We start from the raw sequence: 22,561 nt of genomic DNA on the forward strand, positions 1-22,561 counted from the left end.
TCATAGAGGTACAATTCCCAGCAACCCTCAACAAACTACAGTTCCCAGAATCCTTTGAGGAAAAGAATGTGCTTCAAAAGAGCTGTAAAGGTATAGTGTGTATATATTTGCATCTCTCCCCCCCCCCGCAAAGTGCCATGTTTCAGAGGTTTATTTATGACATTTCTATTCCACATTTCCTTCTTCAAGCTCAAGATGGAGTATTTGGTTCCTGCCCCCCCCCCGGTCCCACATATTTTAGTCTAAGAAACTGTGACTGCCCCAAGGCTGTCCACTGAGGGGGATTTGAACCTGGGTCTCTCCCCAATCCTAAACTGACATTCTTAACTGCTTTGCATCTGCTGATGTGGACTCTAGTTCATGAAAGTATATGCCACAATAGATTGATTAGTCTTTAAGGCACCACAGTGTTCTTTGTTGATTTTGCTCCAATAGACTAACCCAACTTCCCCTCTGGAAACTGTCTGAATGAGAAATGAGGGCATTTTTTATGATTTCCAAAAAGCTACACTACCTGGAGGTGCCTCTTACGCCACAGGCAAGGGGTAAGTTGCTGCTCCCAAACACTGGCTTATCAGCAGCTTTCTCAATTGTTTGGCTCTTATCTAAAGTGAAAACAGGGAATTATCTGCGATCATTCAACAACTTTGTGTAAAGCGTTGGCTGCAGCTATCATGTGATGAGTAATGTAGATTCAGTAAAAATCCGAGTACTTGTCTGAGGAAAAATAACTCTGGATTTTAATTATTTGAAAGACCATTCTTTACATAGCTGCCAAGTTATCCCTTATTTTAAGGGATTTTCCCTTATGCTGAATAGGCTTCCTCGCGAGAAAAGGGAAAACTTGGCAGCTATGATTCTTTATTTCAGCTCCACTTGCAAAATCATTCGCTCTTCAAGCCTGCATCTAGGACTTGGAATGGTGTTGGATTGAGTGTCTATTATTTGACTGCCGCCAACTATTTCATGAAGTCAATAATGCCACTATGTAGAGGGCACCTTTTCCTTACCGTGTTTCCCCCTTTTTAAGACACCGTCTTATAACTTTTCCCCCCTCAAAAAACACAGGGTGGCTTACTTTCGGTGGGATGTCTTATTTTTTTATTACCGGTACGGTTTTTACGGTTCAGGGCACTGGCTCAGGGCGCTGCTGGGCTGTCTTGAGTGCTCGGCGCTGCAGCAGCCCCCAGTTCCGGGTGGCGGGGTGGCAGGCGTCTTTGGCCGGGCCAGGCAGAGGCCGCTGGCTCATGCGCTCCGCCCGCCGCTGCAGGGCGCTCCAAGCTCCTTGGTCGGGCCAGGCAAGGAAGAAGCAGTGAGCCCAGCAGTGGCGGCAAGCACGGAAGTGGCAGGGATGGCGGTGGACGAGAAGGCAGAGCGCGGGGATGCAGCCAGCAAGGCGGGAGCACGATCAGCTGTTAAGCGGAGCTCTTGGAGCGCCTCATCATAGCTGATCGCACTCCTGCAGTGCTGGCTGCATGGAGTGACTCTGTGAGTGGAGGTGCCTGTGGAGGTTGGTTTCCGCGGCGCGGAAGTATGGCTTATTTTCGGGGTATGTCTTATATTTCTCAAATACTTAAAAACCCTGCCATGGCTTACTTTATGACTACGTATTAAAAAAGGGGAAACAGGGTAAAAAAAGAAAATTCATTGGGGTGTTGTTTCTTAGCAAGAGCAAGAGTGAAGGGTAGGTTGCCTTTGGTCCCACAGACGTTATTGGGGTCAAACCCAGGGCCACGGTCAGGTGTGGGAGCCCCTTGCCAATCCCTGGAGCTTAACAGCCCAGCTCCTCTGCTTTGCTGCTGCCTGTTCACTTGCCCTCTCCAGGCAAGCAGTGAGGAAAAAAGGGCTGGAACATGCTTTGTCTTCCCCCTCTGTGTGATGGTGTGCACTAGGACCCAGAGGGAGAGGCAAACTAATGGGTGCCAGCAATAATAGAGAGGAGGAGGTAGGTGCATTGAGGGGGACCCACTGAAAGGACCATGCCTAACCCCCCTCCCCAAATAAAACCCCTGGAAGCAGTATAGTACCATGTTGGACAAGCCTTGCAGCAAAGCCAAGCTCCTCCCGTTGGCCACCAGCTATAACTGCAGGCATCTCCAAATATTAGCAACAGTTGCTACCTAGGACGGTCCATGACTCCATCTTGCTTGCCTTAAGAATCAGAGTTGATGTTTGAAGAACTGGTCTGCAGCCTACTTAGCACAGCTTCCTTTAGAAACTGACTCCCCCCCCCCAAGATAACATCAGAAGGGTCTCCATGGTGAGAGAACTTGAGATGCAATGGGCACCAATGCTGGGGACCCTCCAAGCAAGCTTCATTAACTATGAACCCTGAAATTTGGAGAGTGAAGTGGACAATGTTGGACCACAAACTCCGGATTGATGTATCAATTTCTCAGTTTGGGGGGACCTACAAAACACACAGTTTGCCCTACAAAACCATACAAAGGGTCTGGAGGGGACCCCAATTTCAGTGTTCACAGTTGCAGTAGACGAAGCCCTCAAAGCACAGTAGTGGCATTGTGATTTTGGGGGGGAAATTTTTCTTTTACTCTGTGTTGTTGTTGTTGTTTAGTCATTTAGTCATGTCCGACTCTTCATGACCCCATGGACCAGAGCATGCCAGGTTCTGTGTAGCGATCAGCAACTTGCTCTGAGACCATGTGGTGAAGAGATGGATATGAAGTCCCTAAATAAACAAACTTCTATCACTTCCTGAATGCTGTTAACAAGTCCATAGGAGACCACGTTCATGGAAGACAATCTTACTCCGCTAGGAGTGATCGCCAAAGAAGAAAGACAGAGATCCCTATTGTGTTAGTTTATTCCACACGGGATACTTTACAGCCAATGGTTTACATATAAACAGTGGAATGGCTTCCCCAAAGTTGGCAACTGCAAGGTAATATAATTAATCAATCATTACCTGCAGACCCAACAGCTTCACTGAGGAGAGACACCCATGGAGCGCTCCTGTTCTTTAGGACTTTTATATAGGGGCTGCATCTAGACTTTTGGCTTGTCTAGCTCAGAACTGTCTCACTGACCAGCAGCAACTCTGCATCTTTCAGGGTTTCTCCCCGATCTACCTAGAGATGCCAGGGATTCAACCTGGGACTTAGGCGTGCATAGCAGAAGCTCTCCCCACCTGCTGCGCTTTCCCAGCCTTCTCTCCAAGCTCACTGCTGCCTTAATTTCTTGTGCCATGCTGCCCCCAGCACCCACTGCTACAAGCCTGGAGACTCACAGATAAGAGCTCGCTTGGCAGGTCTTCAACTCACCGGCTGGAAGGGGAAAGATGTCTCATAACTATTTGATCTGGTTGGGGAAATTTAGGCCACAGGCATGGGGAAAACAGTAAACAGAAATACCTGTATATTGTCAAAACACTGAGGAAGAATTACGGCAAGGGCACATCTTTCATGGAGCTTGGGCTGTGACATGGACCAAATGGCTCATATTCTGATCCCCTACCCTAAGTCCACTTAGCCACATGCTAGAGGACGACTGTGGGGCCCTTGTACATGGCACAAAGTCTGCACAGCTGCCTTCCTATTACTAGTAAAGGGGAAGAATTCCAGGGTTGTTTCAAATTTCTCTCTGTGTGTATTTGTGTTAAATTATCTCTCTCTGTGTATCTCACTTAATGCCAAAAGAAGCTTCCTTCTTTTCAAATCAAGCTTTCCAAGACTCCCATGGGGAATGCAGAAAGTTGCCTGCCATCTATGTTCTAAGCATAAGTGCATGACACTTCCCAGCACCACCTTCCTTTTGTTAGCACACACCAAGGAGGAAGAGGGAGGGCTTTGAATGTACCCCCCCCCCATTTCAGCTCCTGCTTATGTGCAGAAGAAATAGTGCGTCCAATCTGCAAGGGGAGGTGAGAACTGACGTGGGGCGGTGGGAGTTACTCCGGACCGTTTAATCCAGCAAAAAGGGGGGGGGGGACAACAGGCGACGATTTCGCGTGCCGATATTCCTACACCAGTGTAAGCATCAAGATGCCCGCAGGCTCCCTTGAAGCCAGTGCCCAGTTGCATCAGCTGGGGATCCTAGCCTTCCCCAACCTTTTTTGTCCATAGGAACTTGATGCTTTTATTCCCCAGCCAATTCTAAAAAAGAAAAGGAAAGGAGGGGGGGACGCCCAGGAGCAAGGCGATTGGCGGAGACGGCCCGTGTGGGCGGGACTTCGGGTCAAGCAGGGACCCCGCCAGGCGCTCGAGAAACCCCTTTCCCTGCCCCCCACCGCCAGGCAGAAGAGCAGCAGCCTTACTGCACGTCCCTCAGCTTTGTGCTTCCCGCAACCCGCCTCCCGTCTCCCTCCGCGACCTGCAGGGCGATCCGCGCGCTTCTCGCGCGGCAACAACTGGCAGGAGCAGGCATAATAAAAACAGGTTGCGCCAAATCCAGGTGGCCCATTGTAACCGAGGGGAGACTTACATGAGAAGGGAATGGCATGACTCCCGCTCCGTCCGTCCTGCTCACCAGGCGCACCGCAATTCTTCAAGCGAGCCGCGCGCGCACACACACACACACACACACACACGTGGTCCCAGCCGACCCCCCTTTCTTCCCCGACCTCTCCAGCAACAGGCTGCGCTCGCGCGACCCTCGGGCACTAGCGCCGCCCCCTCCCCCAACCCCCGATCCGGGCCTCATTCCGGGCGGGAAAGGCGCCCGAGACCCACCCGGCGCTGGAAGAGAAACCCAACATCCACCCCCGCCGCCGCTCCCCGTTACCTTGTTGCAGCGCAGCGGCAGCCGCAGCTCTCGTGCAGATCTGCGGGCGATGCTGAGGCCGGGCGAGCGGCGCGATCCAGCGCAATCCGATGGAGAGGGGCGGGGTGGAAGGAGCCGGGGAATGTCCAGGGATTAACTCCGGCGGGTTTTATATAGAAACGGAGCGGGCATGCCCAGTAAGGCGAGGCAGCTTATCGAGCATCGGGGCAAGGCGGGCAGGCACTCGCCAGCGCCGGAGACACCCACAGCCATTGACCGAAGCAGATAGGCGCTCCCGAGGGCTGGGAGCGAGTGAGCGCCGGGGTGGGTGTGCGCGGGAGCGTAATGGGCGCGAGGGGGCTGGCAGCGCCTCGCAGAGGTGGCGGAGGAGTGCTATGCAAAGCGGAGGTGGGAGGGGTTCCACTCGAGTTAGCGCGGGGGAGACGCCGTGCGGGGGAGGGGAGAGGTGGGGTTGGGGGCCGGAGCCGAGGAATTTCTTGCTGAAAGAACCATCCACTCCCATGACGTGCGGCAGATAAACGCGGGGCTGTTGCTAACCATTTTGTAGCCCTCCTCTAACGAACGCCAAGTGCTTTCTTGGTGAGGAGCCCGTTCACTCGCTGGGTTAAGCAAACCTTATTATGCCCATTTTACAGATGGGCAACCGAAGTGGCTTTCCTAAAGGTTGGGGTGTGGGGGGCGCTGCTCCCAGAACTATGTAAGGCACACTTTTTTATTATTTATTCCTTTATGACCTTTGTGCTCCCTTCCTCCAAGGCACAACAATCTAGAGGGATGGAGGGAGCGGCTTAGCAACCTACTCATGGTTGACCCAGGAGATTAGAAACCACCACAGTGACATGCGTAAGAAAAAGAGGCACAAAAACACCCAAGGTCACCTGTTCCCCAACCCCTGGGGGGTGGCTGAAAACCAGATTCGAGGCTGTGAGTTCCAGTTTTGCTCAGAAATGTTACAGGAGGTTCCTCTTGCATTTCATGACCTTTTTGGCTTCACAGTTTTATCTTTCACCACCTGGTCCCATGTGTATACAGCTAGCACATCTTGCACCTGATGTACCGGGTTCTAGTTCACAAGAGTTTCTGCCGCAATAAATCACTTTATCTTAGATAAATGTGGATTACCCATATATTAGTGAACTGATAACAATTTAAGGGTTTTAAACATCTGAGCATGTGAACAGATCCAGCTATCACCTAAATGCAGCAAGGAAAAACTGAACTTGGTTGCGCTGCTGCCTTCTTAGCATACATTAATAAAACGGAGCGACAATTTCTATGTACTGTATGTATATAAGCTACATACTGTGTAGCTTATATACTTCCCCAAGTACATCCAACTGAATATGGGGTTGTTTGCAACTTTGTCTTGAGTGCAGTTTGAACATAGGAAATGCTGCCTGGAAGTTGGAAACATGCTTCATAAATAGTATCATGGATTCCACGTCTACACGGCGTGTCCCTGGAGCATGGGCTGTGATAGGGCCTGAGTGTGCTGCAGATGTGTATGCAGCACAGGAAGGGCACAGACAAGCTGAGGTGGGGTCACACTGGGACAGTGAGACTTGAGACGCTGCACTGCAGCCAGGCAAGGGAATGCACAATATTAGATAAATAGTGTGCTGCTTTTGTTAAGAATCCCTGAAAATGAAAAGGTGGACATTTCAAAACATATGCCCAGCTGATGACTTAATTTATTACCCATCCTTCAGCAGCACGTCCCAGTGCATATTACAATTTAAAATTCAAAACAAGTTTGGGGAACCCTGGGTTAGAGAGATTAAAAGCAGGTATCATGGTACTTTTGCCAAGACCAGTCTAGGCTGCTCCATCTTTCTAGTACCTATGCACGGTGCTTCAAATTCCCATGCCTGTGGAGTACAGTGGTACCTCTGGTTGTGGACATGATCCATTCCGGGGTGCCATTCGCACCCCAAAAAGTCCGTAACCAGAGCGGCGCTTCTGCGCATGTGCAAAGAGCGAAAGAACGCTTTTGCACATTGCAAACCGCACAGAACGCTTGAGTCTGACCAAACTGCGGGAGGCAGTGGAAGACAGGAGTACCTGGCGTGCTCTGGTCCATGGGGTCACGAAGAGTCGGACACAACTAAACGACTAAACAACAACAACAACAATTATAACAGTTAAAACAAATTATAGTCACAGGAAAAGAGTGAGCCCTGAAAGCATATTTCTCCAGTGCCAAACGCTAGGCTAAAGAGGTGTATCTTCAGCATTTGGAAGAAGCTTCCTTGGAGTTGGCTGGGACAAGAGACTCCATATCACAATGCCCTGCAGGTCATATACCAAGCCAGCATCCCTTTGACTCCCCATAGCTGTTCAGTAAGGAAAGCCTCACCATCTCAGTCCTACTTCTCGCCTCCTAGAGGGGATTGCTGGTGTTCCCTGACAACATGGGTTGCCTCTTCACTGTGTCAATTGCCCTTCTAGCTGTCAATCAAGATCACATCCATTAAGAAGCATAAAACACGGCATTGTGCTCACATTCTTTGTCACTCATCTTCCAACCACCTCCAAAGGCTACCAGCTGTGGAATCGACCTATCTCTCACATGTGGCTGGGGCAATCCAGCCAGATGGGTGGGGTATAAATAATAGAATGATGGTGATGATGATGATGTGTTCAAATTAACTGCCCATTTTCATGTGAATTGTAGCCAAGGATTAGATGTTAGAGAAGAGGATAGTAAAGGAGTATTTCACCCCATTACATACCGGTACTCCCAATTTCTGTCTGTCAAGAGTCTAGGAACATCCCTCACATCATCAGCACTGTGTACTGGTAATGGTATTATGACAGACTACTTCTCTTTCTTTCTTTCTTTCTTTCTTTCTTTCTTTCTTTCTTTCTTTCTTTCTGTTTTTCATAGTTTCCTGACACACAGTTTCATATGCAATATAATGCCAAATCTGCAATTATACCATACCCATGGGGTGGGCAAATCTCTGTTTCAATTTCTCATTTTTAAATTCTTAATTTCAGTTCTCAATATCTCAACCTCAGTCTGTGATTTTTGTAAAAGGTCTTCATGAAAATGCACCAGCTTTTTGTTGCAAATGTGTCCTAAAATACACTATTGCACAATACTGTTGGACAATACTGTACAGTCATTTCCCCTAATGCAATGTGTTTTGTTGGTTTATTTTCACTAATATATGGGCACTTTGTTTTGTAGACATTACTTGGTTGTGGAACTGCATTGCAAAATTCAGAGAAATGCAAATTTGAAAGGATGGCTCCGTTTCAGTCCCCATACTATTTAAGGAAGTGTGAGTTAGGTAGGTTCAGCTTCAAATGCAAATCAAATCCCTCCTCAATCCCTACTTGGGAGTAACACCCACTGGATTCAGTAAGCCTTATTTCTGAGTAGACAATCATAGGATTAGGCTGCATGTGGCAATGGTCAATATTGTAATCTCTCATATGCAGGCATAATGGTTAGATTTCTTCAAAAAGAATGGCAACATTTCTGTGCTATAACCTACACACTTTTAACTGTTACAACACCCGCTACGTTCATAAATAACTCAATGAAATGCAATTCTCTAAACGTGCTTGGGGCACTTGAACAGCTCTCAGCATTCAGATAAGTCTGCAATTCCCATAATTCTTCAGGAACAGCCTGCATCCTCTTTTTAATGTATTTAGCATCAAATATAACTGTGCACAGAAAAAGTGGTAGAGAGTATAAGTAATAGCTTTAACCATGACCACCATATACAGTATGAGAATTTGGGGCTGCTTTTGTTTAGTATAAGCAGATGCCCATAATAATTACAGGTTAACGAGGGCACTGCTCTGTTCCTGTTTATCTAAGGTCAGTGGTTCCCAACTGGGGGTCTGCATAACCCACCCAGGGGATCCGTGGCACCATTCACTTAACAAAAGCTACCCTAGAGACATAATTTTTTTTTCAAAAGTAGGGGGTCCATGGCTTGGCTTTTGAAAATCAGGTGGTCTAATTGGGAACCACTGACCTAAATGATTATATGATCCACACTTTAGTTTATGATTGGATACCTACCACATATACTTTTGCAAATTGTTCTGAAGAATTTTTATCTTCTGAAACAACAAAAGCCCGTGAAACCATTGAGGGAGAGCCATAACTCAGTGATAGAGCAGCTGTCTTGCATGAAGAAGGCCCCAAATTCCATGCCTCCAGGTATGGCTGGGAGAGACTTCCACCTGGAACCCTTGAAAGCCACTGCCAGTCATGGTAGACGGTGCTGAACCAGATGGACCAATGATCTGACTCAGGATAAGGGAGCTTCCTGTGTTCCAATATTTCAAAAAGATTTTTAGTCTACGATGGATCGTTTCAACCTCCTAAGTATCTTACTAGCTTTCCAGCATTATTCCCTTACCTGGATCTTGTAAAATACTGTGGAACAGAAGGCTTAATCATAGCTAAACCCCTTCACTGGATTATGCCACCCCCCAAAAAAAACAACAACAACGTACATAGAGCATCTAAAATTGCTGTACTCCACCTTTGCCAGGAGAAAAAAAATCCAAGAAATGCATAGCTGAAGGTCAAACTTGTCTTCTTACACAAGTAGACCTCATAATAATTTAACTGCTTCACTGGATCAAGGTCTAAGTCTATTTCAGAAGGCTAGCCAAAATCCAAAAAACTCTGTGATTGGCTGGGCCAGATGGGTGGGTGGGGATGGGACACAAGTAGCACAAGGTCCTACTGTTCCCTCCCCAGTTGCCAGCAGTCCTGTCATAGGCATGGTCACCAGAGTAAAACTTTGGATTGTGGCCTCTTGTCACCAATAGACACTCTCAGGCAGGGCATGAGGGAGGAAGCCTTCCTCTAGGTTTCGTCCCCCAAACCTGGCAACCAGCGGTATGCTTCACTTGAAGAAAAAAAAGAAAAACCCTGCAGAAACCGGCATATGCCATCTATTCAAGATATGGCTTGCAGGATCAGCAGCCTCTCCCGAGGCCTGTACACCAGGAGCCCACTTTTATATTGTTTAGTCGTTTAGTTGTGTCCAACTCTTCGTGACCCCATGGACCAGCGCATGCCAGGCACTCCTGTCTTGCACTGCCTCCCGCAGTTTGCTCAAACTCATGTTCGTAGCTTCAAGAACACTTTCCAACCATCTCGTCCTCTGTCCTCCCCTTCTCCTAGTGCCCTCAATCTTTCCCAACATCAGGGTCTTTTCCTGGGAGTCTTCTCTTCTCATGAGGTGGCCAAAGTATTGGAGCCTCAGCTTCAGGATCTGTCCTTCCAGTGAGCACTCAGGGCTGATTTCTTTTATATACCCAACAGGACAATAGAGAATAGCTCATTCGGTAGAGCAAGTGACTCTTAATCTCATAGCCTTGGGTTCAAGCGCCATGTTGGGTGAAAGATCCCTGAACTGTAGGGGGTTGTCCAGTTGGCACCTGAGGATTCTTTCCATCTCCACATTTCTACGAAATCCTAGCTGAATGGGAATTATAACTGCAAGAGCATACCACTAATGTCAGGAGTGTATACATGGCAAAGGGACACAAGAAAAGCCCAGGTTCAGCAAACCAGCCCTCTTTTGTTCCCAACAGTTGCCAGCCAGATTCATTTATTCATCACACCATAATCAGGATGGTAATGCAGCTACCTTGTGATGTTGAGCACTTCTACTGTAATGTCCATTATTGGCCAGGAGGACTAGAGATGGGATACTGAGTAGATGGGCCAGTATGGGCAATTCTCAGAATTCAAAGTATTACTGTCCAAAAATGACCCTTAATATAACACCCTAGTGATTTTGGCTATGGGAATAAGGCTTGGGGATTTACAAGCTGCATTCTGCCTTTGCACAAAGTTGGATCGTCTCCAGTCCACATTCATCTGCACTTGCTTTGGGGCTCCTGCACAATAAAAAGAGTATGAACACCCAATAATACAGAGATCACAAGAGACTCCTTGTGAGGAAATGGAAATTTTAGGGGCCAGTGTTTTCTCAAGGCAGGAGATAATCCAAATGAAGGCAAACACATGCATGCATGCAAAACCTTGGTACTAAAGGCTTCAGCTTCAGCAACAGCAACAGCCTACTTATGTAAGCCACACGGAGGGGGTCAGACACAGGTAGATTTGGGAAGCCGGTAGGAATTGCTAAGCTGTACCAGGGACTTTCCACCACGTGGCCTGTGAAAGGAGCTTGTCTGTCCAATGCCAGATTTGCACCCATAATAAAGGAAGTCTGGCCAGAATGAAGAGGAGCTGTACTGCTTTTTTCAGACTGGATAGGAAAATACTCTGAATCCCTTTGAAAACAGAAAATGAATGGATGATTTCACTTCATAATTTTGGCCCCAGGAAGGAAAGACAACCCAAAACCCATCTTTGTGTTGGGAAATTGTCAAGTCCTGAGACTTTATACTGTTGGAGAGAAAATACCATTGCTCAGGAAGCAGAGAAGAATGCGCAGCTGGACATGGCTTCACTGTAGTACCAGCGCTCACTCAGTTGAAAAAGCAAGCCAGCTTTAAAGAAGCCATTCCGGGGAGAGACCTGAGTTCCAATCCTTGTTCAGCCATGAAGCTCACTGGGTCATCTTTGGCTAATCATCCATCTCACTCTCACCTACCACGAGAGGCACCATCTTGCACCCAAGATTGGGGGCGGGGCATGGTTGGGAGGAGGCCGAGCAGGGAGTCCTGCACAGTGTGGCTTTCTCTCTCACGCTTGGGAGGAGCCAGCCATTGAACCCTGCCACACTTGGCCTCCTCTACCCCCTCAACATTGAGGGGGCCAAATACCCCTCCACTCCCTAGGAGTTGGCGTGCCAGCCTACCACAGAGACTTGTTTATGAAATCAAAATGGAATCACACACAGGAAGGCCACTCTAAAACTCATTAGAGGCAGACAAAATTAGCAGATAAATGATAAGGAATAGTAGCTTACCCAATCAGCTGTGGTGAATGCCTTCATACCTCAGACTTCAGGTGCACCTGCCTCTCCCTAGCCCCTGCATATAGCTGTACTGTATAGGATTGTTAGCAAAGCTGCCTGTATTTTAGGATCAACTGTGGTTGCATACACACCATCCAGCCACAGAGGGAGATTTAGGTGAGCGTGACTGGTTTGTCCGCACTGGGTGCCAAGCTGAGAAGGCACTGCAGCAGTGACTTAGAATGGAAGGCAAGAGATGCTGTATTTTGGAGTCACGGAGGGTGCCACTGCTATTGGAAAGCCCAATGTCCACAATTGCCATGCATTTAAAGCATACCCCGCCCCCGAATCCTGGAAACTAGTTTGTTAAGGGTGCTGAGAATTGTAGCTCTGTGAAAGGAAAACTAATTCCCAGGATTCTTTTGGGTGGGGTGGGTGTGCTTTGAATGTACAGTGGTGTACGCAGACTCTGTTATGCACAAGCCCTTTCCAAAACAGCTCTAATCATTTGCATCAGGTCGTGGAAGAGTAGAGAGCAAACACTCTGGGACATGGTTAGGCAAACTAAGGCCCAGGGGCCGGATCCGGCCCAATCGCTTTCTAAATCCGGCCTGCAGACAGTCTGGGAATCAGCATGTTTTTACATGAGTAGAATGTAAAAATGCATCTCTGGGTTATTTGTGGGGCATAGGAATTCGTTCTCCCCCCCCTCCAAAATATAGCCCAGCCCCCCATAAGGTCTGACCGGCCCCCTGCTGAAAACGTTTGCTGACCCCTGCTCTGTGTGGGATGGAACACTGGGGCAGACAAGTCACAACAGTTCCTAGAGTGTCCACTAACAGGAACTCACCTGGAGGGACACCTGACTACAGGTCAGTTCATGTTCCCTCAGACATGCAAATGAGTTGGATTAGACAAAAGCCCTAGCCTGCAATCACTCTCTCTCTTAGCTACTTCCTCCCTCGATGAGGACACATCTCCAGAGAATCTCTAGTTAGCATGGTTCTCACTCTAGGCCTGCAGCCAAGAGTGAGACCAAATGGAGTCTTACTTTACTAAGTAGTCTCTAGATATATATGTACTTGTAACTTTTCTAAGCAAGCCTGCCTTTCTGAGATTATGCTGTAACTCAGGATGAAACTGTAAGTAAACTCTATCTTATTTTATAAACACTGTGTTGTGTATTTCTTTTAAGAGGGACAAAGGGGACCTTTGCCAGGAAGTGTAATATTGAACTATAAAGTGTAATATTGTTATAGAGATTCTAGCGAATCTAACGCACATGCTTTGCTGCGCACAAAAGGGGAATGTCACTCTGCTAATATTGGAAGCTTGCTAACACAAGCTTGGATAGGATCTATCTAATAATATATCCTAATCCACATCCCTAACATTCCCATAAAGGGTTATTACGGCCCAGGACTGCGTATTTTTGTGTATTTTTGAAGGATTGCTTTGGATTGTGATTTTGAACTGAGTAGGATTTTTTCAGTTAGAACTTCCTGGTGAGCACATGGTCTATTGTTCTCCAGTGTGCCTAGGGGATTAGCTACCCCTCCCCTCCCTCAGAGTTTACAGCACTGAGAACTCAGAGGCAGTGAAGATTATTTTGCATTTTGAGATATTTTTAGAGATTTTGATTTTGGAATTTTTGGCAAATTTTTGAATTTTGAGAAATTTTTTAGAAGTTTGAGATTCCAAGATGGCTTTTGCAGATTTTGATAGTGGAGTTAAGCCAGGATTCATGGCTCTAGATGATGACAATTATGTATTTTGGAAACAACGCCTGATAGCATTTTTAGATGCAAGGAATGTTTTGGATGCCATTGAAAAACCTATGCCTACTGGCACAACAGCAGAGGATTTAGCTAAGATAGCAAGTTGGAAACGCATGAACAGCGAGGCCAGACACATAATTTTGAATGGACTTCGCAATAAGCATCTAACGTCAATTAATAGCAGAGATGATGCAGCGCAAATCTTAAAGGATATTGAGCGCAAGTATGGAGCATCTACAAAGAATGAATCCCGCCCCTTTCCACCAAAAGGCGAAAAGAAGGGGGGGCGTGGGCGTGCAATGATATTGCAAGAAAGAAATGTAGCTTTCCAAAGCTGTGAAGGAAAGCGCAATAAGTGGCTTCTGGACAGTGCAGCAAGCAGCCATTTCTGTTATAAAAGGGAATATTTCAATGAAATAGACAATAATAAACAGTCTGAGATTGAAATTGCTGATGGAAATGTTATAAAGTCAATAGGTGCAGGATCTTTGAACTTGAATTTCAAAGTGAACAATGAGTCTTTTGATACTACAGTGAGTAATGTTAAGTATGCACCAAAGCTGAACTGTAATCTAATAAGTGTGTCTAGCTTGGACAAGAAAGGTTTTGAAATTATATTTAAAAATGGACAATGCAATGTGATAAAAGATGGTGAAGTGTTTATTCAAGCCAAACTAATCAATGATGTGTATGAGATTGATATTTCAGAGAATGAGTCTGCAAGGGTTGCACAACCCAGCAGAAAGGATCAACCAGATCTGGAACTCTGGCACAAAAGGCTTGGACACAGGGATACCAACCTTATCCTGAAAATGCAGAAGGAAAATCTGGTAAAAGGTCTACAGGTAAAGAATTGCAGTACACCAATGCCAAACTGTACAACTTGCATAACTGAAAAGGCAGTCAAGCCTTCCTTCCCACGTTGTACAGAGAAGAGAAGCACAAAAGTCATGGACACTGTTCATACTGACCTATGTGGTCCGCTAAATGTACCTTCCCTAGGAAACAATAAGTACATTCTGATATTTGTAGATGACTTCTCAAGATATTGTGTTGGATATTTTCTAGAAGAAAAGAGTCAGACACCGGAATTGTTCAAACTGTACTTAAACATGGTGAAGAACAAATTCCAGAGAGCTCCTTCCACCTTAATTTCGGATAATGGTGGAGAGTTTTGCTCACGGCAGATGAAGGCCATCATGGCACAAGAAGGCATAGCACATGTAACTACAGTTGCTTACACGCCTCAACAGAACTCCATTGCTGAGAGAAAGTTTAGGTCTATTATGGAGATGACAAGGTGCATGTTAAAAGAGGCCAACTTGTCACAGAAGCTATGGGGTGAAGCGGCGAATACGGCGATTTATTTGCAAAACAGATTGCCTACAAAGGGTGCAGAACGCACACCATTTGAACTTTGGCACGGGAGAGTCCCAAGTCTGCAGCACATACGTGTGTTTGGAAGTGTCTGTTATTACCACGTGCCCAAAGAGCGCAGACACAAGCTTGACTCCAGAGCAAAAGCAGGTATCCTGGTTGGATATGCTCCTGGAGGTAAGGGATATAGAGTTCTAGATCCAAAGAGTGGCAGAGTAGACCCATACCATGTGGTTCATTTTGATGAACTAGGAAAGTTTGATACAAAGAACACTGTTATTGACTGTTCTAGAGAGTCACCAGATGAAGAGTTTATAAGTTTTCCTTTAGCACAAGGAACTAATATACCTTCTAGTGTCACAACACCCCCTACAGGCGACACCCCAGAAGACGCAGAGGTCCAGACCCCTGGCGGCACCAGAGACGAAGAGGAGGAGCTGTACGTGGACATGCCAGCGTTGGAGGAGGATGAGGATGCTGATGCGGTTGCACAACCAGAGGTCAGATGCTCATCCAGAACCAACAAGGGCGTTCCGCCACTACGACTGTCCTACTTTGCAGGGTCGGCGTCTCCACCAGAACCTTCCACTTGGGAAGAGGTAGAGCAGATGCCAGCCACCGAAGCCAGTCTCTGGAGGAAAGCCGCGCAGGAGGAGATTGACGCACTGCACAAGAACAAGACCTGGACACTCACAGAATTACCTGCTGGTAAGAAAGCAATTGGGAGCAAATGGGTGTTCAAGGTTAAAAGGGGTTCAGAAGGGGAGGTGCAACGTTACAAAGCAAGACTAGTGGCACAAGGTTTTTCACAGCAATATGGCCACGACTATGACCAAGTCTTTGCACCGACAGTGAGATACAGTAGCGTAAGATTACTTTTAAGCATCGCAGCATCAAAAGGGATGGAGGTGAAACACATCGATATAGCTACTGCGTTTTTGCATGGGGAAATTTCTGAAGAAATTTACATGAAGCAGCCTAAAGGTTTTATAAAGCCAAATGAGGCACATTTGGTTTGCAAGCTTCAAAAGGGACTGTATGGTTTAAAACAAGCAGCCAGAGCCTGGAACTTGAAATTGCATGGAATGCTGGTGAAACTTGGGTACAAGCAAGGTGAAGCTGACAAGTGTTTGTACACTAAGCAGAGTAATGGACAATTTTCTTATATTCTTGCCTTCGTTGACGACCTTTTAATCGCAACGTCAAATGACAGGGATTATAAAATTGTAGTCCAGCACCTCAACAAGGAAGTGCAAGTGAAGGAATTAGGACCAGTTGAGTATTACCTCGGGATTCAAGTGGAAAGAGAACAGGATGGTTCATTTCTACTTAATCAGAAGCAAAAGATAATTGAACTGTTGGAGAGTATGCAATTGCAGGATGCAAAACCCGTCGACACCCCGATGGCTACAGACTTCTTAAAGAACCAAGAGGATTCGAAGCTGCTGCCAAACAACACCGAGTATCGTTCAGCGATTGGTAAACTTTTGTATTTAGTTACCACGTGCAGACCTGATTTAGCCAATGCAGTAGGGATTCTCAGCAGGAAAGTGAGTAGTCCCACTGAGCATGATTGGGTTGGTGTAAAGAGGGTGGTTCGATATCTTAAGGGTACAATGGATTGTAAATTAAAGTTACCAGCTGTCAGTGACCCTAAGCTCATTGGGTACACTGATGCTGACTGGGCGGGTGATAATTCTGATTATAAATCCACAAGCGGGCATGTCTTTATGTATGGGGGCGGAGCTATCACATGGGGCAGTTATAAACAGAAATGTATAGCTTTATCGTCTACAGAATCGGAATATGTTGCGGCTACAGAAGCGTGCAGAGAGATTTCCTGGCTGGACCAACTCCTAACAGACTTTGGCGTGGAGAGAAAGGAACCTATAAGCCTGCTGGAGGACAACCAAAGCTGTCTAAAGCTGGCGCAGAATGAGAAGTTCCTAGCACGCTCAAAACACATTGGGGTCAGGTACCACTACGTTCGCCAGATGATACAAGATGGACTTGTCGAACTGTCGTACTGCTGCACATCGGAGATGACAGCAGACATCCTAACAAAACCCCTGCCAAGACAGAGTTTCCAGAACCTGCGTGTCAAGCTGGGACTCTTGGGTGGTTGAATAAAGTTGCTTATGTTTTGTTTTGTATGTAATGAATGTTGTGAATTGCCTGAGAAGGGGTTTGTGGGATGGAACACTGGGGCAGACAAGTCACAACAGTTCCTAGAGTGTCCACTAACAGGAACTCACCTGGAGGGACACCTGACTACAGGTCAGTTCATGTTCCCTCAGACATGCAAATGAGTTGGATTAGACAAAAGCCCTAGCCTGCAATCACTCTCTCTCTTAGCTACTTCCTCCCTCGATGAGGACACATCTCCAGAGAATCTCTAGTTAGCATGGTTCTCACTCTAGGCCTGCAGCCAAGAGTGAGACCAAATGGAGTCTTACTTTACTAAGTAGTCTCTAGATATATATGTACTTGTAACTTTTCTAAGCAAGCCTGCCTTTCTGAGATTATGCTGTAACTCAGGATGAAACTGTAAGTAAACTCTATCTTATTTTATAAACACTGTGTTGTGTATTTCTTTTAAGAGGGACAAAGGGGACCTTTGCCAGGAAGTGTAATATTGAACTATAAAGTGTAATATTGTTATAGAGATTCTAGCGAATCTAACGCACATGCTTTGCTGCGCACAAAAGGGGAATGTCACTCTGCTAATATTGGAAGCTTGCTAACACAAGCTTGGATAGGATCTATCTAATAATATATCCTAATCCACATCCCTAACATTCCCATACTCTGGGAGAATGAAGGGCCAGCACTATGCAGAGAGGAAGCATGCCCAGCTCTGCCATAAAACTGGCTGCCTGCCTCAGCTGCAACTACATGCATAAGATGACTCTTGCACCTAAGTAGCAAGTTATTAGGACAATTTGGGGCACATTTTCTTCCTGTACTGAATGATTGCCAGAGGGGTGCAGATTGACAGGTGCCGTAGAGGAAATTGCCAGCATCCACACAGATCAGAATGTTGGCAAGATACGTCCCCCCAGGACTCCCTGGTGAGTTGGGAAACCAGGAATGTAACTAGGCTGGATATCGGGTGGCGGCGGCCTTGGATGCAGAAAAGAGGAAAATCAGAACGCCTTTCCATTACAAATCTGGGTGTTCCAGAATCATTAGTGCTGCAAGTGATACTGTACTTCTGAGGACCAAACAAGCCCCAGTGGTTGAGGGGGGTGTCAATGGGGTTAAGAGATGAAGGGCACGGGGTTCCACTTTCAGATGGATGATATCAGAGGTGCTATGCATCAGGCTCCCTTTGCTCTATTCCTGGCATAAGGGGGTGTGGTGGAGTCTGGCTCTGTAAGCAATGGAATTCCGTTTCAGGATCCGGCTGTGGAGATTAGACTCTTTTTCTGTCTCCATGTGCAACAACCTTGAGCATGTCCTCTGTTCAGTTCTTGTAAATGTAAGTTGAGGATCAGGAAACACTTTGTGTGTTAAGATCCTTCATGTCAAAAGGCTCAGGCATATCTTGTTGCTCCTGATCAGATCTAAACAAATAAATCATTTGCCAAAACAGAGACACCAAAGACCAAAAAACCATCCTTAAGGGAAGGTTAACCAATGTGGTGTATTTATTATTATTAAGAATAATACTTTTATTTATACCCCGCCCTTCCCAGTCAAGACCGGGCTCAGGGCAGCTAACAACAAAAATATCAAAACAAGCATAAAAGAAACAATTCAATTAAAATACAGATTAAATACAATGTTAAAATTCAATTTTAAAATGGGAATCTACAAGTGGAACCTCATTTAAATACATGTAGGATAAAACCTTAGGGGAGGGTAACACCGGGGTCAGACTGAGTCAGATATAATCATAGCTGCCAAGTTATCCCTTTTTTAAAGGGATTTTCCCTTATGCTGAATAGGCTTCCTCGCGAGAAAAGGGAAAACTTGGCAGCTATGGATATAATAGATATTATATTTCAGATATAATAGACTACAACTCTTATCAGCCCCAGCTAGTATAGCTAATGGCCGTGAATTATTGAAATTATAGTCTGCAACATCTCAAGGGCGCCATGTTGGTTATTGTAGCTTTAATGAAACTGGCCGAAATTCAGCAGGTCCTGAACTGCACACAGAAACAGCTTCCTTTTACCATTCCCTACAGATGTAGAGAGCAGGTTTAGGAAGGATGTGACTCGGGTGTCAGAGGGTTGCCACCTCTGCCCATTCTGCAGGGCTCCTGTGCCTTCAACAGATGCCTGGCATGCAGAAATTCAACAGATTCAGATTTTCTTCAGCATGAAGATACAGTGATGATGAATGTTCACGCAATCATTAAGCTTTTGTGCGAACTGAGACTCTGCCATTCCTCCAATGAGCTCAGGTCAGCTTTCATGGTTCTTGCATCCCCTTTTGAGAGAGCTTAAGCTGAAAGATGGTGACTGGCTCGAGCTTCTATCTTTGCAGAAGCTTACAAAAAGCTTGGCCTATTGTTCAACATCCAAAAAACAAAGTGCTGCACCTTTGCAAAGCCACAAATCCAACTCAATGATGTAATGTTGGAAAGTGCTGATCACTTCTCCATCAATGGTGTCTCCAAAAAATTCTGCATATCACTTGGGAGGACAGGTGAACTAATGCCAGTGTACTGGGAGAAGCAAAGATCACCAGTGTTGAAGCAATGATTCTTCAACATCAACTTAGTTGGGCTGGTCATGTTGTTCGGATGCCTGATTATCATCTTCCAAAGCAACTACTCTATTCCGAACTTAAAAATGGAAACCGTGGTGCTGGTGGTCAACAAAAGAGGTTTAAAGACTCCCTCAAGGCAAATTTTTTAAAATATAGGCTTAACGCCAACAATTGGGAAACACTGGCCTGTGAGTGCTCCAATTGGAGAACAGCCTTTACCAAAGGTGTCATGGACTTTGAAGATGCCCAAACTCAGGATGAAAGGGAGAAATGTGCTAAGAGGTTTGGCAAACCCTCACCATGATCAACTCCTGCCTGGAAACCTATGTCCCCACTGTGGAAGGACATGTGGATCTAGAATTGGCCTCCACAGTCACTTACAGACTCACTGTTAAGCCCGTGTTCATGGAAGACAATCTTACTTAGCTACGAGTGATCGCCAAAGTAGAAGATGACTTATTTATGCAAACCTTGGCAAATAGTTGCGTCCTGATTGGCTAGGCATTTCCAATTTCAAGGAGATAAGGCTATCTGGAGAATTGGTGGGTGTCATTGTCCTACCTAACACTGTTTTTCTCTGGGAATTGGGGATGGAGTTGTGCCATGAAAACTGTGAACTGACTTCTCCTTTACAAACACTTTATTGCTATCAGTTTTCTGTAAAACTGAATGGAGCCATTCAGGAACCAGGATTCTAAAGCACCTCATTTTGTTCTTTTTCTTTCTAACTCTTTTTCTTTCTAACTCACTGCCAGAATGGAAAGAAAGCATTTCTAAACAACAGCAACAACACAACTGCATCAAGATTACAGCACCATCATACCAACTCTTCTCCCTATTCGGGGAAAGGCAATAATTATTAAGAATGATTAGCACAGCACTGTCTTCTAAGCTGTGCACAAACATCATGCTAATGAGTCATCACAGCGGTCCATGGGGTAATGACACTTTTGTTCATGTTTCCTGAAAGGGACTGCAAGCAGGGTGAAATAGTATCGAGTAATTTACTCAAGGGGAGCAACAACGAAATAGGCTTCTGCAAGCAAAGTAATTTCTTCTCTTGGAAAGAAGTCACACAGTGAGCACACTTTACATGCTGAGGATTGGGCTGCAAGAGCTTCATGTTCCAAGTTGCCATGCTTTTCTGTGGCAGGGGCTCCTGTGCCTTTAAGAGCTGCATGGGAAACAAAAATTCAACAGCCATAGCATACACATCATGCCAGGAAAGACTGTTGAACTTCTGTATGTCCTACAGCTGTTATTTAAAGCCTTGATATACCACCCTTCATTATCAAATTCCAGGGCAGTCTGAAACATTAAAACAACAACATACTAAAATCACAAATACAATAATCTGCTAGTAAAGGCACCAAGAGCTCTGCCAGAAGAACATGGCAACCCTAGAGATGCTGCAGCCATAGAAACATTGTCAAAGCAAGCAGCAACAACTACCAGCAGCCTCATCCCCACTGCTTGCCTGCAAATGTAATGAGCTCCCATAAGCATTTCTGTACTGGACCAGGGGAGGAAACTTTGTCACTGGGAAGTAGAGGCTGCGCCAAAAACTGTATTCCCCATGTACCCACTGGGATTCCTTGCTTCCTTGCTAGTTAAGAGCTTGACCAGTCCAGTAAGACCTACCGGTAAGTACTGCCCCATCAGACACCCATGGCAAAAACTATGTGGTCGATCCAATCCCATTAGACATGTTCTGACCCATCATAGTCCATACAATCAAAAATTCAAGACAGCTAAGTTTGTTGTGTCCCACACACAATGCCCTGTCACATGATTTGGTCCTGCACTAGAGTCACAGGTCAGAGGTCATCAGCTGCATAAATGTGGTTTTGGATACTTCCTTGAGATTTACAGGTGCAAATGGTCAGACAATTTGACTGGCTTCTAAGAACACTTATGATGCCTAAATGTCTTAATGCTTCAATACTGGAAGGAGAAGTCTTCCCCCCATACTGCAATTGTGCAGTGGACAGAGGACATGACTCAGGCGGCAACAAATAAGGTGACTTTCCATAAACATAAGAAAGATAGAATGTTCTCTCATATTTGGACTCTTTATACAGTTCTATTTGCTTGAATGTCTAACACTGAGCTGGTCTGGACCACTAGCCATTCCCTACTCCTGCTCCCTTGTACACATAGGACTCATAGCCTTGATTTATTGTGATTTAGTTAGTATTGTTTGATTGTGCTTGTTTCTGTTTTGAAAATTAAAAAAACAAACTATTAACAGCAACAAAAAGAAAGAAAAACTCCCTCAACAGTCACACTACAATAATTCCTTAACAGAACCAACTAAATATCACAGAATTGTGAGTTCTCCAGAACTCTACATCAAGCAAGATGCTGAATAAAATAAAAGCAGATGGGGAGAAAAAAAGGAGGGGGACTTGAAGCTGGGAAAAGTTCAGAGACAGGGAACCAAAATGAACAGAGAGGGTAGAGCAACTCCCCTTTGAAAGAAGTTTTACAACATTTGGGGCTTTTTAGTTTAGATAAAATGTGAGCAAGAGGAGGCATGATCGAAATGTATAAATTTATATTACGGTGTGGAGAAAGTGGAACCAGGAAAGTTGTTCTCCTCTTATGATGCCAGAACTCATGGACATCCAATAAAACTTAAGGTTGGAAGGTTCAGGATCAGGGGTCAGCAAGGTTTACCTCGCCTGGCCCAGTTCAGTCCAGCGGAGATCCCTCTATGGGCCAGATTTCTGGTGTCTGTGTCTGCGCAGATGTGATTTTCGGCATCTCAACATGCACAGACATGATTTCCAGCACCGCGGAAGCAAGTCCCCGCCCCACGCTGCACCGGTTTAGCGCAGCACGTGGAGACTTGCCAAGCGGGTGGCTCAGTTTGGGGGTGGCTCATGGGCCGGTTAAACGACCCCTATGGGCCACTTGTGGCCTATGGGCCTTAGGTTGCCTAATCCTGTTCAGGACAGACGAAAGGAAGTACTTCTTCATACAGTACATACTTAAACTATGGAACTCACTTCCACAAGAAGTAGAGACAGC

At 45.9% G+C, this 22,561-nt stretch overlaps 1 protein-coding gene across 2 annotated transcripts in view; it reads right to left on the reverse strand.

Annotated features, from left to right (window-relative positions):
- The window catches only part of CARNS1 (carnosine synthase 1), a 32,167-nt gene extending 27,080 nt beyond the window's left edge, over nt 1-5,087 (reverse strand). Inside the window, exon 1 of one of the 2 annotated variants that reach the window (XM_035125761.3) lies at nt 4,741-5,087. The gene's annotated coding sequence lies outside the window, so the exon portion shown is untranslated. Of the gene's footprint in view, nt 1-4,440; nt 4,596-4,740 lie in introns of those variants that run through there. The other variant, XM_088663642.1, reaches the window with a different exon arrangement.
- Between the last annotated feature and the right edge of the window lie 17,474 nt (nt 5,088-22,561).

The sequence above is a fragment of the Zootoca vivipara genome, chromosome 1 (assembly GCF_965207765.1).
Source record: "Zootoca vivipara chromosome 1, rZooViv2.hap1.1, whole genome shotgun sequence".
NCBI lineage: Eukaryota > Metazoa > Chordata > Lepidosauria > Squamata > Lacertidae > Zootoca > Zootoca vivipara.